We start from the raw sequence: 17788 nt of genomic DNA, 5'->3' as shown, positions 1-17788 counted from the left end.
ATTCTTCCTGTCAAAACTGAGACTCATCATCTAATTTTTGGGCGGAGAGGCTGATGTAAATAGAAATAATTTTATTATTAAGTCTGTCTTCAACTGTCTGGCAAGACTCACTTGCCTGGGTATCAGTCTACTAGAACAGGGCAATGCCTGCATGCTATTCACCAACATCTTTATTGGAGGACCAATGTAGTCATGGGAAATGAAACTGGAAGAAAACATGTATTTTCCCTAACATTAGTTTCACCTGTAAATACAAACCAGCTTGCAGTACAGTGAAAGCTACTCCCCCAAAGCACACTTGATCTCATGAAGATCAGCAATGCTGTGTTCTGTGGGTTCAGAGAGATTATGATCTCTAGTATATAGATATACACTCAAGAATCAACACACACCCCACCCCCCAGGCAGTTGGTCACTTCCCTGGAAATAACTTGAATAAATTTGATGCTAAGGACTTTCTTATGCACTGCTGTCCTGGGGTTTGGAGCAGGTATTTTGCACAGTGCCATGCCATTCAGAGTTGAGGCTGAACTTGGTGTGGATGTCTCACCTTCTGGCACAGATACCTCCTCATCTCTGTGTCCCTGTGGGCATTGCCAGGCATTCTGGGAACAGGTGTAAAAAACAGAGGTAACTTACTCCCCCTCTCTTTCCTGTTATTTTAGACTTCCAGTAAGGAGGAGATTTACACACAGCTCCTGGGAGACTTTTATTGCCAGTGGTTAGTTGTACTGCATTAATATATTTTATTTTCTGAGTGTCTTTCATACATATATATATATAAAAGTATTTCACCACCTTTAAATCTGCGTTTTGTGAATTAGTTATAATTCTGCTGTCAGAATGAATGATAAAATGTGGTTGTGTTACTGTCCAGGAGGTTAGATATTCTCTTTCAGCATGGATGACAGTTTCATGTTTGTGATTATTAACTCAGTCTAGACCATTTCAACTGTTGTCAAATCCAGCTGACATGATATAGTTGTAGCTACTACATACATGATCCTGGAGGCCTGAATCTGGGTCTCTTGCACTCCCATTCCTTCTTTTTCATATATGCTGTCTTGATGTTTGATCTCAAATAAGTAGTAATCTCATCTCATAGTTTGCAATTTCGGTTCCTTTTCTGGCTGGCAAAGTGTTATCAGAGTTATTTTTGTTTTCTGCAGATATGGTAATTTTTTACTTAGTAGTCAATGAGTACTTGCTAGTCTTAATATGGTTGTTCTGATTATTTCTTATCTGTGTTGTGTGAATGACCACTGAAGTCATATGGTTCTTTAATCTTGATAGGACAAGTAAAATAGATACATAAGTAATCACATTTCTGACCTTTACATTATTTCTATACATTTCCAGTGTGCTATTTCATGTTCAATAGAACTTCATTTTTTTTCCCCAAATATTCAGATCTTTCAAAATGTTTCCAAATATTCTGTCAAACTACCACAAAATTGGATGCTGAATTTGTCTTGTTGGGAATGACTTCTGTTCACAGACTTGTTAATTTCTATTTACTTGAAACACTTGAAAACATCTCAACATTTAGCTTACTTCAGTGAATTAAATGCAAACAATATTAATTGCAGCAAACAACAAAGTATTATTAAGCACAAATAATACTGAGAGAAAAATGATGCTTAGTATACTAAAATTATTGAAAGTACATTTTCAGAACAGTTCCTAGAAATAGCTGTCCATTTTCTGAACTGTTCTAACGACTTTGTCCCAGTGGAAGCTGCCATTTTTACTCACAGTCCAGAGAGGAGGTCCAGATTTATTGTGCAGAACAGGAATGGGAGAAAGCAGAGGCCTATTCATGTGCATAAGAAACATTAGACTTCAAAAGGTGTAGCTCTGCTTTGAAAAGTGACTACGTAAAATGCTAAGTTCTTCCCCAATTTTGCTGCTTGTGTGCATTCAGAATCACATCGGCTGACCTTAGTGAGAAAAATAGTTTTACTGATCTTTAAACTTACTAACCCTGATGAGCAATACAGACCAAGAGGCTGAGCCACATCCCATTCCTCTCAGTTCACTATCAGTAGGGTAACTCCCTCTACGTCATTCTAAAGTACAGCTAGTCACACCTGTGCAGACTCACGGATGGCAGTTGGGGTGCTCAGAGGTCACTGAAGGTGTACTCTGAAGACAGTAGGGCTGCTCAAGGACAACTGAGAAAATAATCTGTCTTTGGGATCCTTGGTACAGCAACAATATGCAGGAATGAATAAATCCAGTTTGACTTTCGTATTTTAACTTGAGTTCACCAGGCTGATAGTTGAAAGCAAATCTGCTTTCTCATCTCCTTTTAATTTTTTTCTTGTAAAATGAGCAGATTTCCTATAAAGCTCCTCAAACTATACTCCTATATGCAAACTATATGAACACCTCATTCCCCTCAAATGCAACCCCTTTTTTACTTTCTCATATAGAAGTTTGCTGTGCTTCAGGGTAAATGCAGATGCTGAAAAGTGTCATGGGTGAGTCAACACTTTAGGCACAACAGAGCTTTCAAATAAAACCTTCTGAAAAGCAGAAACAGAAGTATTACTCATCTCCTTTTTTTTCTTGCTGCCAAAGTTTTTTCTCCTTCAAAATCACAGGTTTTTTTCTTATTTGTGATCATATTAGAAAAAGGCATGAAAGTAAACTGTCATATAAGGACAAATATATTGTGTGATAGAAAATGTTTGCTATGCTCTTTATCTATCTGTCTATCTGTGGCTATATGTAAACAGTAACAAAACAGTGAGCTAAACCCAGCTAATTATCTCCTTGTGGGGGGATCTCATGATAGCCTAGAACTAGATGACTTGCCGCTCTACATGCTTTCACTATAGAGTTCATTACTCTTGCTCAATGAAGTAGCTCACTACTACTTCATATGCCTCCTTCTTTGTGTAATTTAAGACATCTGGTGGTTGCCCTGAACTGTATTAAAGGACCATGGAGCACCTCTGAGCTTTGCTGTGGGAGCCTCTACCATTGCCAAGGCAGTATCATCATCCTCATCCCAAGGCATGAATCATTCTTTCTTCCATGCTCCTGAGGAGAAGAGGGCTCACTGTGTGAATGCTGTACTCTCATACACAAAGACTGAAAAAAATTTTATATTCTTTAAAACTGGGTGAGATTTGAAATTGAGATGCTTTGCTGCCCTTTTCCCTCAGGAGCCAGGAGATGAGGGGGTGGGTTTGTACTTGCAACCATCCTTCTAAATCTCAGACTCCCATATGGCTAATATTGCTGCTTGTTGTGGCATTGGCTACAGCCTTAGCTCAAACAGGCTTCATTGACTCATCTGCTACCAAATTGTTTTGTGCCACTGGCTTTTGCTTCTTGGTTGTTCCTTCTTCTTTATTGCTGAACCATTAGTATTTAGCCTATTACATTTGTTACCTGGAGACTTAGAGAAGATCGGTCAAAAGTTTAACAACTGTAGGCTTTGTGTCTCTCACTATTAACAGTGCGCCTGTGGATTTTATGTGCAGATTGGCCATGTATGTCTTTAGGAGACAAGCCACACGGAAGTGTGACTAACTTACATGTCAGCTGCTTCTTCATGACTCCACTTTGTAAGTAGGATTCTTTTTTTCCTAGCAAACTAACACATTTCTTGGAGAAGAAACAGATATGCAGGATATTTGAATGGCACAAAAAAAACAATAATGATGATGATATAATTTGAAAGTGTATGGGGATAATCAGTTTTGACCACCAGATTTCTGTCAAAGAGATTGCCTTTCATGGACAGTTAAAATAGCTAATGTTATCAGTATTTTGGTCTGAAGAGAGTAGGGTTATCATTTGTAACACAAAACAAAGTCCCTGAAGAGTTGAGCAAACAGGTGTTTTGGTAACTAATATTCACTATTTAGTAACAATCGCAGTAAGAGTGAATTGAATAAATATTCAATTCGTTTGCTGAATTTAACAGAAGCAGCATACGGCTCACAAACACTTATTGGGATATATTCTTTTGTATATCTGAAATTTCTTATTCCTTTTTCAGGCAATTTCAATTCTTGAAACCATTGCTTTCTTAGCTGGATATAATCGAGCTGAATATAATCGATATAGGACACAAAGTTATTCCCAATCAGGTTTGGATATCTACATTGTCTTATGGTTAAGGCAGCCAGAGTAGACTCATCTCTACAGTCAGTAGAGAGAAAAAGGTGTTTTTAGGTTACAAACACCTGATCTACTTTAGGTGGCTGCTTTAGGATGAAATGAATAGTGCCCTAGACTCTTCTGTCTATATTGCCTAGTTGCCATTTGACTGAAAGGGAGACAAGGGTAACTAGCTTGTCTATAGCTATGCAGATGAGTCCCTCTTCTTTTTATTCTAAACAGCATAATTAGTTGATGCTTGTTAGATGCTTTCAACCTGAAAATGCTGTGTATGGACTTGTTCTACTCCTCCCCATGAGGATTAATGCAAAATATGTATGGTTTTAACAATGATTTGTTTTGAGGGAACAATTAAGAAAAAACATATGGGGTGTCCAATACTCTGGAAGAAGCTGAGTTAAAGAAGTTTTAGAAAATTTTGTATATGCAATCTCCATATATGCATCGTCAATAGCTTATTACAGTTTTTCCTTACCACGAGATCTAGGCTTTCTGCCAGAGCACTCTTTGGGCATGTTTAGTATGCAGCACCTGGAAGTACTTCCGAGATCACAGATCAAGTTGTCTATCCTGATGCCACCCTCATTTTGGGGGGCCAGATTTGGATATATACACTTCTTCTTTCCTCAGTTTCTTGTTTACTGGGGGAGGAAACCCAGCCACATGAAGTAGGGAGAAGTCATGACAGTTTGGCTAGGGAAGGACTGAGATCTGGGTGATTTGGGCTGGTGTACGTATCAAACAGTTTAGGCATATTCTATGTGGCAAATGGTATTTAAGGAGCGTAGCACATCTTAGTGCAGCAGGTCAACTTTTGCTTTTTACAGTGTTAAGTTCAAATAATAGGGACTGAATTCAAACTGCCTTCTATTTTGCAGACGATGAGTTCACAGAGTCACAAAATCCCAGGTCGGAAGGGACCTCAGGGATCATCTAGTCCAACCTTTCTGGGAAGAGCACAGTCTAGACAAGATGGCCCAGCACCCTGTCCAGGCGACTCTTAAAGGTGCCCAACGTGGCCGAGTCAACCACTTCCCTGGGGAGATTATTCCAATGGTGACTGTCCTCACAGTGAAACATTTCCCTCTGGTGTCCAATCGGAATCTCCCCAAGAACAACTTGTGTCCATTCCCTCTTGTCCTCTCCATGTGTAGGGAGATTTCTTCGCTAAACCTTTTAGGCATCTCTTCTTTGCTGCTTGTAGTGCACGCGTGTGACATTGTCACATAGGACAATAAATACAATTTAAACAGTCATATTTTTCCTGTGTTCTCCCAAGAATGTATTTCACAGGTTAGGCTGTTGCTTTCCATTTTGTGACTGACGAAGGGGTGGGAAATGCTCACTTCTCCTCTTCTATTCAAGACATAGTAGCAGAAACAAGCAGGAGTCACTAGAAGCAATGGCAGAAGGAGAGAGAGCTCCCCTAGGATCAGGCTGGATGTGACTGAAGGCACTGGGAGCCTTTCTGTTTACTTTAAATGGAACTTTCCCAGTCTTTGAGGCAACAAAGCACCTTATGTCTCCCTTAATCACTTGCATGCAAGATAATTGTAGTTGGAGGGAGCTGTGTGTAAGTGTTCTCAGCTGGCAAGGATCATATAATATTTAGATGAAATCTCACAGAAGATTTCAGGGAGAACAAAAATGCTCCAGATAGACTCTTGTCATGACATGATGGAATTAGACTCACTTTGTGATTTAGATGTAGGATTCAAAATCCACATCTTATTTTTTTGGCATGCCTTCATCTTCCTCCCTTTCTTTGCAGTCTTTCTGAGGTAATTGCAGTTCTGGGGCATGTGCCTAAATCTCTCTACAAAGGCTCTGCTGTTGTCCACTGAGGCCTGGGATGCCCAGAAGATTGTCACTTAAATATGGCACCTTTTATTTTGGTCGGTCCTGCAACTAAGATGATGTTGCATGTAAAACTGCATGTTGACTTGGTAAGCTGTAGGAGACATATAGTAAAATATTGTGTTCTGAAACAATTTTCCCAACTGTTCTCAAAGCAAGGCTCATTGCACAAAAAGCAGAAGGCATCACATTACTTTTAAATTATATGTCATCTTATCATAAAATGTTATGTACCAAATCTCTGTGTACCACTATTATTAAGCCAAGTGCTACTAAAAATAATTATGTGTGTATTTTATACAGCAGAACATGCAAGTAACAAACTATATTGCCAGAATTCCTGATGGAAAAATGTATTTTTTATATATACCTGTGTTGTTCTTACTCAGAGGTAGCTACTATATAAACTTATTCTATCATTGTACAATATTTACCTGTGTATTACTTATATATTCATATACTAATCCTCTGCCTCATGCTTGCTTTATTTATTTAGCACTGTTTTGTTTTTTCCCTAACGGGTATTCCTAGAACTGGAAAATCAACATTTAAAAAAACCATCACATGCTTTACAGAGTTTGGTTTTGCTTTCATGCTACAGTCTGATCTTCCAGCAGATAAGGAAGTCCAGGAGTGTCACTTAGAATCACAAGATCGCAAGAGGTATGAAAATAATGTAGCCATATTCAGTGCCTACATGCTCTTACCTCACCTGCACTACCTCTGGGACTTCTTTTTCCCCACAGAGGCAGGAGTAGGGTGCTTGGCAGCACTGCCCACAAACCCCAGACTACAGCTGCTGAACTTGCAGCGTCTGGGGAAGGGCACTTGCACATAGACCACCACCCTGGCCTGAAAACCTGGAAGCCAAATGCAGGCAGACCCTGAGAAAGAGATTCATGAAGTTTGCTGCTGGCTAGGCTTCCCCCAGCAACTGGAAGCAAAGATGGCTAAGATAAAGCAGAGGATTGGAGATGGGTGTTGAACCTAGTGCAGCCTTTTGCACATTGTGTATTTAACACTTGCAGCTTTATTAAAAACAAGGGAGCAAGAGTACTGCCTACCAGCTGAAACCCTCCATAAGCGGCATTTGGAGGAATGAAGAAGCCGCATTTGTACATCTGAAGGCATGAACAGACTTTCTGTTTTGAAGGCTGAGGACTTTAAGGCATGGTGGCATCTACACCTTCCACCAGAGGCCGAACAAAGGGCGCCGCAAATTGTGTGCATAGAATAACAGGAAGCCAGCCAGACCCAGAAAAAATTTAGGCAGTACTCCCTGGCACAGGATCATGGCCAGCCCAGTATGGTCTAGTCAATGATAGTACAAGAGCTCAGATCTCTAGGCTATCATTTCTCTAGTCACATTTGTCCTCACTTGTCAGGTATATCAGCCATGGTATCTAGAGCCCAACCTGGAAATGCACTGTATGTTCTTAAATACCACTTTCTTATGCTGAAATCTCCGTGGTTACCAAATTTTGTGGATGCCAGTGGAATTGCCATGCCATTGCAATTGATTTAAAGACAAGCATCAGACATGAGTCAGCCAAGTTTTATTATTAACCAGATTCTACTTTTTGCTTTGAGAGCAAAAAATACGCATGTAAATCATCTTCTTTTGTCCATATGGGTTTTCCACAGAGGGATAATTTGTTCCTTCCTTCCAGGAGTCACCTTCATGGCATGCCAGACTTCAGATGAAGTTACATCTGGGGTCAGAGGCTGTGAGATGGAGGGCAGGGAGCACAGCATGCCCGGGGAGCACTACGAGGGGAAATTTTCTGTAATGGGGTGGGAAACCAGAGGCTGATCCCAGACTCAGGCATTGCTGGCTGCTCTATGAGGAACTGCAACTGCTCTTTTATGGAACCTAGTTTCAATAATCTTAAATGGTATTTTGTTCTTAATGAAAGTCATGCAGAGTGTGGTTCGTTCAGGCTCTGTCCTCTATTTCCTTAGTTTGCCTGGGCTACCCTTTCTTTTAGGTCCTTGAGTCCATATAAAAATAACTTCTTGGAACATATTCATTTGATAACTGCTTCCAGAATATACTTTATCTCACCTTTGTCTAACTCCAGCTGTACTCACAGAGACATTTCCAGTACAACTGATGTTTTGTTGTGAACATTGATGTCTATGTAAATGAAGCAATTAGACAACCATGATTTGCTGGGCCCTCGCCACTGTGTTATATTCGCAGAGACGTCTCTCGTGGTGATTTATATCTATGCTTGTTCTTCATGCTAATGCTATTTTCTGTTAATATATACAACTATTCAAATGATGAAGTGAAGCAATCACAAATATAACCCTTTTAATGCAATACTGGTTGGTTGGGGTTTTTTAACCACTGGGAAGTGTACAGATGAAGGCATGCTGTTTAATGTAATTATGAAACAGATAGCTGCTACATGTGTTAATGTTTCCCCCTTATTAAGTGCTGATTTTAATTAAATGAACTCTTTACCTGAGAGAAGCAAACGGATTCTGTGATTCAGATATTGTCAATAAAATCATCATGAATAGTGAGATCAGATGTTAATAATTAAGAACAATTCTACAGTTATAACTTCAAGGCAATTATTTGTCAATTAATGGACAATCAGAAGAGCAAGGTTTACCAAGAGATTAATTCACAAATTAACCATTTATCTGACAATAGTTTTACTATTCTTTTTGTTATCATTATTGTTATTATTGCTACTAAGACATACAATGTAATGAGGAAATTGTTTATCATTAGGTTGACCAGTTCACTAATAATACTAAAAATTGGGGTTCAGAGCTAACATTCTAAAGTGATGGTTAAATACACACACACCTTTGTATAAAATAAACCCAAACATTTAGGAAAACTTGTGCTTCCTTACTGAACTAACTCAGCTATTCTGTTTTTCCTACACGTGTATTAGTCAAAGTCAGACTCGTACTTGGGGAGAAGACGGTATAAGGTCACCAGTCTGGAGCATGGCACTTCCTGAGATGTGATCACTGTTTTGGGGACATAGTCTGAAATATGTTAGAGAGGCTTTATTTCCAACAAGGTCTAGACATTGAAGAATAGGCACAGCAGCTGAAGATTGGCCTTCAAAGTTTCTTCTGGAAGACTCTTTTCTACCTATTATTAATCTATTAGAATTGTACTTTATTTCAGGATAGATATGACATAGCCTGCTGAAAAAAAGTTGTATGATTTCTTAAGCTTCGATCTTATTTATTAACTTAGGTTTGTCAAGGTTTTACATATCTGTGTTTCTGGCTATCCCTTTTTAGAACTGCTCCTGTCTCAGCTACTGACTGGGTAAACTCAAACACAGGGCTGCCAAACACAGATCTATGGTTACCACTCAGCCTGCCAGACTTCATTAGTCTTCTTGTACCTTTGTCTAGGAAAATATCTACCTATCTGTTTTGATTTACTGCTGAAAGATTAATAGTTTCTTTTTAAATATCCAATTATTTCATGACCTGTCTTCAGAAAATATACCAACCTTTTTTCTTTTTTTTTTTTTTTTTCTTTTAAGGACTCCTGCCTGACTTCAGTACAGACTTTTCATACTACACACGAGAGACATAGGTGGACTTCTTATATTAAGAGGCACTTAACACAAACTGTTGGACATTGTTTAGTTTGCCTTAGAGCATATATCATAGAAAATATCCAAAAGGGATGTCTTTCAGCATCAGAGGTCGTGGTTTGATTTCTGACCAGCTGGACAGCTGTCCTCCTCAGCAGGGAACATCTGCAGAAGGAGGATGGGTAGGTGGATCTGAGGAAGCAGACTATGAAAAATGCCACCAAAACTTGTCTGGTTTTGTTAGTAAGCAGCCATTTAAATTTGTTTCATAGAATCTAAAAACTCTCTGGCATAGTCCAAGAAATTAAAAAAAAATATAGGAAAAGTTTGTAATTTGTGTCTGTAAGACTTTGTAAAAATTTGTAATTTAACACAATGGCTTCAAATGCCATTCATGATATGGAAATCTTTGAGGTTCAATTTCTGTTTAGGCACCTGGAGTTTTGTTGGATAATTCAGACTTGAACATCCTGGTCATACTCTATTCCAAGCTGTTTCATACTGAATTTCTTTCACTGTCTAACCAGCTTAAAGAACAGTTGTTAAATGGCCTCTCGGTGCATTTCTACAGCACATGATACACCCTCCCATTGATATGCCTAGGGTGACCTTTGAAAGCCTTCAATCACAGCAGAAACTGCAACAAGGAAACTACATTAATAAAAATGGAGCTTTTATGCTAATTGATTCAAGCCAGTGCAACAGCTCCTACTGCGAATGAAAAGCCAGGAACCCCCTGGAAACTGGAGTTTTAGATCTGGAAGCGACAGAGGCTAAGTTAATCCAGGAAGCACAGGACAAAGAAAGGCAATCAAAACTCTATTATTTTTTTCTGCCTTCCAAGTCCTCCACCAGTGGCACACAATTGCACGACTGCACTTTGATTTGTACGCTGCATGGTTCTCCCTCTGATAAAGCCGAGACATCTACAATGTTGCTATGTTGTCCAAAGGCCTTGACAAAGTCACTGTGGCAGCTGGGGATGCTCAGGGCACTTTTCCTGATTAGCTCGTGTGGAGACCCCCACGCCACTCGCACCTGCTGTACATATTCCCCAGTTTTCCTCCTCGAGGACACCAAGGAGCCATCCCCTCGGTTGCTGGAGAGCAAAAGCAAGCATTTCCAGCCCCACACTCTTGTGCTAGGAAATTTTTGCAGCAGAGGGTTTTGGCAATATTGTAGGAAGAGATTAGAACAGGATTGAGAAGCAGTAAATCTGTCCCACTATCCGTTGATCATATTTATGGTGCAGAACGAGTCTTGCAACTCTTTCAAGGGCAAGCAAGACTTGCCTAGGGGGAGCCACTTTGTTGACAAAGCAGCCAGACAGTAATTTCAGTACAAGGAGACACCTTGTGCAGCTGCCTGTTTTTGCAGGTCTCAGGCCAGCCTTTGTTGCTTTGAAAAACGTGATGGAGTAGCTGACCAAGTGCTGTGATGCTAATAAGTCAGCTCTGTTTTTAATATAATCTACATCATCTGGTTTTGCATCTGACTCTGTGTTTGTATTACAGGAATATTCCAGCAAATTAATTCAGTGGAAGGAGTGTTTGCCAGAATACTGAAAATATAGAAGGAAAGTTCATTGTTATATTCAGGTGCAGTAATTTCTGTGGGGATTTTAGTTTTAAGTTTTTAAGTCATTGCAATAAAGACAAAGAATGGACCATTTTGGCCAGAAAAATTACGTATTCAGATGATAACACCCACAATGTGGTGGTCCTGTGTATTTTTATAAAGTTTATATATATATATAAATCTCTTCATATACAAATATATATATTTGTATATACAGTTTATTCCAAACCTAATAGCATTTTACATAGTAGGTATATTTGAGAAAATTACCTGGAAAACTCACAAATTAAGAAAAATAGAGAAACTCCTGAAAGATGCTTGTTTTAAATTAATGGTCTCATTTTTTTTGTATTATCACCAGCAGGGTTCAGAGCCAGCCAGATTTTTCTGCAATGTGCTGTTTATGGGGTTTCTTTTTGTTTATGTTTTGATAGATTTTTTCTTTATGTTCTTCCTTTTGAGTTTCAGTTAATCACTGCATTCCCAAGGGAAGCTGAGAACCACTTTGTTTTCTAGAGAACATCTCTTTCACCAGTGGTCCTAGACCAGTTCTTAGATCTCACTCCAAATTAGTTTTGCTGTTGTTTATTTTACAGGTAGAAGTGCAAATCTTCTAAACTACTAGTATATTTGTTGCTTCATAACTTTGTTTTCAGGTAAAAATTTACCTGCTGCAGTTTAGGGTAGGATTGAATTACGCACTTCTATAACTAGGTTTCAAGTGACCATCAACGCAGCTGGCCTCCCTAGTTTTAAAAAGGAAAAGGCGTCACTCCAGTACAAAAATCCAATATTAAATCTTTACATCTATGACTGAACACAGGGCATACTCTTCAGTTAGCTTCATCAGGAATTATATTTTTAGAAATACCATATATTTTTATGGAAGTAGAACAATGGACTCCATGTTTTGTATTGAAACCCCAGTATTAAATCATGCTTGAAGATGTATCTGATTAATACTTGTCACTTGAAGTTTCCTCACTCCAGTCTGAGATACTACCCTGTCATTCCTCTCCAGATACTTGTTCCTGCACAATTTAGGCCATGTTAAGCTTAAGCTATCTTGCAGTTTGAGAGAACAGTTTGAAGATGGCTGGTAAAGCTCAATCAAGTGGCCTTCTGGTGATAAAGGTAGGAGCAGCCTGAAATAGTGCAACTCAGTGTGTGTTGCTGGGCTGCTTTGTCATGTTGGCTTACTCTCATTGGACTCATCTGAGGAACATGACTGTGGTACAGTAATAGTAGCTGCCTCTTGCGGTGGAGATGAGCCTTCAGATAATGCCTTTCACATTGCAAAAAACATGGGGTCAGCTTTTAGAGGCATTTAAGCATGCCAAGATTTGGACAGGCAGAAATGAGATTTTAAAAATTCATAGGTACCCCATTTAGATATTTAGAAGCTTTTGAAAAGTCCACTTATGGTCTGTCTGCCCAAATACACCTTAAAAGTCATGTCCTTAGGGCAGGACAGACTACTGTTTGCAAACAATTGGGTTCTCAAATGCTAATTTTTTCCTTCCATTTGTAAGTTATCCAGAAATATGGCTTTTTTTAACAACAGTAAAAAAGTAATAAAATTATTTAAAATAGGTTGGCGAGCAGTTTTGTGGACATTTTTGAGTTATGAATTGCCATTTGTCAGCTGTTTGTAGTAAATATTTAGTTGACTCTCTGATGTAGGGTTGGTGTTTGGCTTTCTAAATCACAAGTTCTGCTTTATTTTCCTGGAATGGATGATGTAACTTTATAAATGACTTCTGTTTCTTTCCATAATGAATTTTCAACATATAATACATTGTGTTTGTTTTGTTTAAAAGAACTTCAGTAAGTGGGGCTTGAATTGGCTGTTTGGGATCAGTTATACAGACAGCATTTTAGTTGTTCAAATACTAGTAAAAACTCATTAGCAAAGGGATAGGGGCAAAGTGATTTTAAATATTTTTCCTTTCTTTTGCTAAATGTTTTACATTTTGTGGTTTATGACTACCTTTATGAGTTCTGTACAAACATTAACTAATTAGTCTCCAGAGACTGCTGAGAAACCGGTAAGCCTGGTGTTTGTCATCCAGTTTTACAGTGGGAAACACCTGGACAAAGACACGGAGAGGATGGCCAAGCCCAGAGAGTTGTGGTGAACAGAGTTAAATCCGGTTCGTGGCCGGTCACGAGCGGGGATCCCCAGGGCTCAGTTCTGGGGCCAGTCTTGTTTAACATCTTTATCAATGACCTGGATGAGGGGATCAAGTGCACCCTCAGTTAGTTTGCAGATGACACCAAATTGGGCAGGAGTGTTTATCTGCTTGAGTGTAGGAAGGCTCTGCAGAGGGATCTGGACAGGCCGGATTGATGGGCCAAGGTCAAGTGTATGAAGTTTAAGAAGGCCAAGTGCCGGGCCCTGAGCTTGGGTCACAACCCCATGCAACAATACAGGCTTGGAGAACAGTGGCTGGAGAGCTGCCTAGCAGAAAGGGACCTGGAGGTGTTGGTCAAGAGCCAGCTGAACATGAGCCAGCAGTGTGCCCACGTGGCCAAGAAGGCCGACAGCATCCTGGCTTGTATCAGGAATAGTGTGGCCAGCAGGAGTAGGGCAGTGATCATGCCCCTGTACTCAGCACTTGTGAGGCCACAGCTCGAATACCGTGTTCAGTATTGGGCCCCTCACTACAAAAAGGACATTAAGTGGCTGTAGCATGTCCAGAGAAGGGCAACAAAGCTGGTGAAAGATCTGGAGAACAAGTGTTATAAGGAGCAGATGAAGGAACTGGGGTTGTTTAGCCTGGAGAAAAGGAGGCTGAGGGGAGACCTTATTGCTCCCTACAGCTACCTGAAAGGAGGTTGTAGCGAGGTGGGTGTTGGTCTCTCCTCCCAAGTAACAAGTGATAGGATGAGAGGAAATGGCCTCAAGTTGTGTCACAGGAGGTATAGATTAGATATTAGGAAAAATTTCTTTACTGAAGGAGTGGTCAGGCATTGGACCAGGCTGCCCAGGGAGGTGGTGGAGTCACCATCACTGGAGGTGTTCAAAAAATGTGTAGATGTGGCATTTTCAGGACATGGTATAGGAGGCATGGGGGTGTTGGGTTGACAGTTGGACTTGATGTTCCTAGAGGTCTTTTCCAGTCTTAATGATTCTATGATTCTATAGGTCCTACACTGAGGGGACCACAGGGACAGGTTGAGCCTGTGGTAACTAGCACCATACCTGCCCAGGTCAGGCTGCTGTGCTGTTGTGTGGTGCATGACATGTTGCTGATAGGTCTCTGATGACATACGGTCATGTAGAAATGTTCTGTTGAGAGTCTTCAAATTTTCTCAGTGTGTTAACTTCCCACATTTTTGGAAACTGCTCAGAAGACAGTAATTCTCATCCTTGAAAACTAAAGATGTTTTATTATTTCAAAAATAGTTTTTTAACAGATCAGAAAGCATAACCTCTTTTTACATCGCACGTAGAGAAGATAAATCATTGGATGCCTTAATTTATAAGTACCCATTATATTCCAGCTTCATTGCCAGTATCTATTTACACATTTCCCACAAAGAAATTAAAATAGAAGAACATATTGTTCCCCAGACTTGTTGATTGACTTACTGATTTATGAGCTTGGTTTCTGAGACTCAACCAGAGTTTTCCCATTGCACCACACTAAGAGTCATGAAAATAATGGAACAGAAATACCACATGGCTAAGCCATGCATGCTTTCTGTTTAAGCAACATCAGGCTGACCTTGAAATATTTGAATCTCCAAACCTTGAAATCTCCAGCAAACCACACAGGAAATAGTTGCTCTACACCAACCAAGACATAGAAGAAAACCGGTGTTAAAAAGAACCACCCATTTATTTTTATTTCAGCACTAACAATTAAATTAACTTAAACGTAGTACAACATTGACAAAATGTATGCTGACACTGAATGTTTTGAATTTAAATTTCATGGTAAAGTAATCTTCAGGTCCTACTCTGCTTTCAGACATGTTGGAGGAAATGTACAGTAGACACCCTGTGCAATCCATCCTTTTTCCTTTGCCTACAGCATGAACAGCATTACAGGCCACATCCTTTTCTTTTCTTTTTCTTCTTCCTTTTTTTTGGTGGTTTGTTTTTTTTTTTTGTACCTAGCAATGTGTACTTGTACTATATAGGTTTTCCTGCAGGTAATGCTTGTTTATTTTCAGCACAGCTAATGGTGTGCTTACTTACAACATAACAGCCCTGCCTTCTGAATAAGGGGGATGACTCACGTTCATTAAAATGAATCTTGATACATTTGGCTACTCATACAAAACAGAGGTGCATAATGTGGGGGAACTAAAGAACACAGAATTCATTAATCCATGAGGTGGCAGTGATGCCAAGCAGAGACAGGCATAAATTTCTCATATGTGTCTTGGTGACAAAGTGATTGTTTTTGGGAAAAAGAAAGGAAGCCTGGAATTTGTGAACATTTAGCTCTTGGAGGGGGAAGTTCCACAAGTTGAAAGGTAAAAATGGATTGTGAAAATGAAGTTGATAGAGATTTTTAAAAATATTCTTATGACATCTTTTTATTTGTAATTTAATTTGGAATTTTGGTAACCCTTCTGACTGTTTTGATTCAGTAATTTCTTTCCTTTGGAACAATTTTGCCTAGTAAAATTTGTATTGGTCTGCAGACTGAAAACAAAATCCATTATATGAATAGCAGCAAGAGGTGACATCAGCTTCATGCTACGTGGTGATTTTGCTTGTGTGTGGGCTGCACGCAAGTCAGCCCCTTCTGTTTAAAATAATGGTGTGGCCAATACAAATAGTTGCTGATGTTGATTCTCAGGAAAGCAGAGGAAGGGACAGAGAGAACAAGTTCTCTATGTAACTTTTATCTAAGAAAAACACAGCTCTCGACACAGTGTTTCTTTTAGGACCAATCACCCACTGACTTCAAGAGGAGGTTGCAGTGTGCAAGGGAGATGAAAGTGGTCCAGCATTTTGAGTCTGGGATGCTTTCCATGATGCCAGTCCTTCAAGGCTATGTTAGTGTGGGAGAGGGTCATCTCCACACACCGTGGGTTGTATGACATCTACTGAAACAGAACATTTGCCTCAGTTAACTTTTATGCCAAACACATGGTATTTTATAAAGATGACTTGCCTGTATAGCCCTCTCACGTCCTCCAGTAGCTATCACAATATGTTCAGTGTTGATATATTTTAGTATAGACAAAATAATACATAATCACTAATAATTTGCATGTAAGTAGCACGTTTTATGCAATGTCTGCTAGGCATATTACTGATTTGAATTGACTGGGTTTCCCAAGTCTTTTTTGAGACAAGTAAGTGAAAGCTGACATTTACAAAGTTGGAGGATTGAAGTTAGACAACAAAATCTGTACTGAAAGCTCATAAAGAGCATCCCATATTCAAAAATTCTGAGTTCCTGCAGTTTCTAATACCCACAGTATTATGCAAGTCATACAGCAAGTCAATGATACAGAAAGAAAAGGTGTGAGGGAAAAAGCCCTCATGCTCACACCCATGCACATCCATTAAGCAACTACCATGTGCCACAATAATTATAACTCAAGAGCAGGATACTCCACAGATCCCACTGGTTTCCTTTCAGACTTCACTGCTGCTATCTCAGACCTGCTACAAGGGTTACAAGCACTGAGTCCTAAAGCATTCAAGTAGTTTGTGGAAGAAATTTTCCAGCTTGAGATTTTGGGATGTAGTAACAACTTCAGGTGTGTTTCCATTTGATCTTTGTGTCCAATACATCTGCAGATACTGCTTTGATAGGATGAGTATGCAGAAGAATCACATCCATTGTGGGCAAAAACTACCCCTGCTCTTCCATACCTCCCTGCTCTACAGAAAAAGGCAAAGCTGAGGAGTAGCAGGCTGAGTCTGAGCTATGTAGCAGCATGGTGGCACTGATGGTGAGGTCTGAGATGTGGAAGTCACATCTGCTATGGATAACGCTGAACCCAACTCTTGCAGCTTTCTAATTGCTGCCCAAGATTTACCTCTGGAGCTTGTATTTTACTCAGCTTCTAATAGTCAAGCCAGAATGCTTCTGGCTGAACAAATACATAGGCAGTGACATATAACTCAGTGCCTTCAAAGTCTCCTTTATCTTGAAGGATAATAGTTTTTATTATTTTAAATTATGTAATAATGCCAAGACACTGCAGTAATGGATACCCTAAAACACACACACCGTAATAACGATTCCCCTTTTATTATGTCTCTCTAGGATGCTTAAACTAATAATCTCTGGAAAGCTTTCCCTGCACCAGATGCAGCTAGCGAATGGTTTTATTGCTACTCCCCACACTACCAGCATCTAGTCCATGAAGCCAGGAAAGACTGTCCAGAGAAGAAGCAAATCAGCATTGATCACTGAGGGACTAATTTCCAGCAGAGTGGATAAATCCCCGATATCTCTCCTAATGTTCTTCCTGGCCCAAGGCACTCTGACGAACCACTGGCCTCCCTCCAACCCGCTGCACAAGGAAGTCAGAATCACAGTGAGATGATTCAAGGGAATGGTCTCATCCATTGCACCCAGACTGCTTAATTTTATTGAAAAGCCCAACACCAGCCCCCACTGCCAAATCTGTCTTGCTGAGATATACATGAGCTGAAG

This window comes from Phalacrocorax aristotelis, chromosome 4 (genome assembly GCF_949628215.1).
Source record: "Phalacrocorax aristotelis chromosome 4, bGulAri2.1, whole genome shotgun sequence".
Classification (NCBI taxonomy): Eukaryota; Metazoa; Chordata; class Aves; order Suliformes; family Phalacrocoracidae; genus Phalacrocorax; species Phalacrocorax aristotelis.
Note: the sequence above shows the minus strand (reverse complement) of the source record.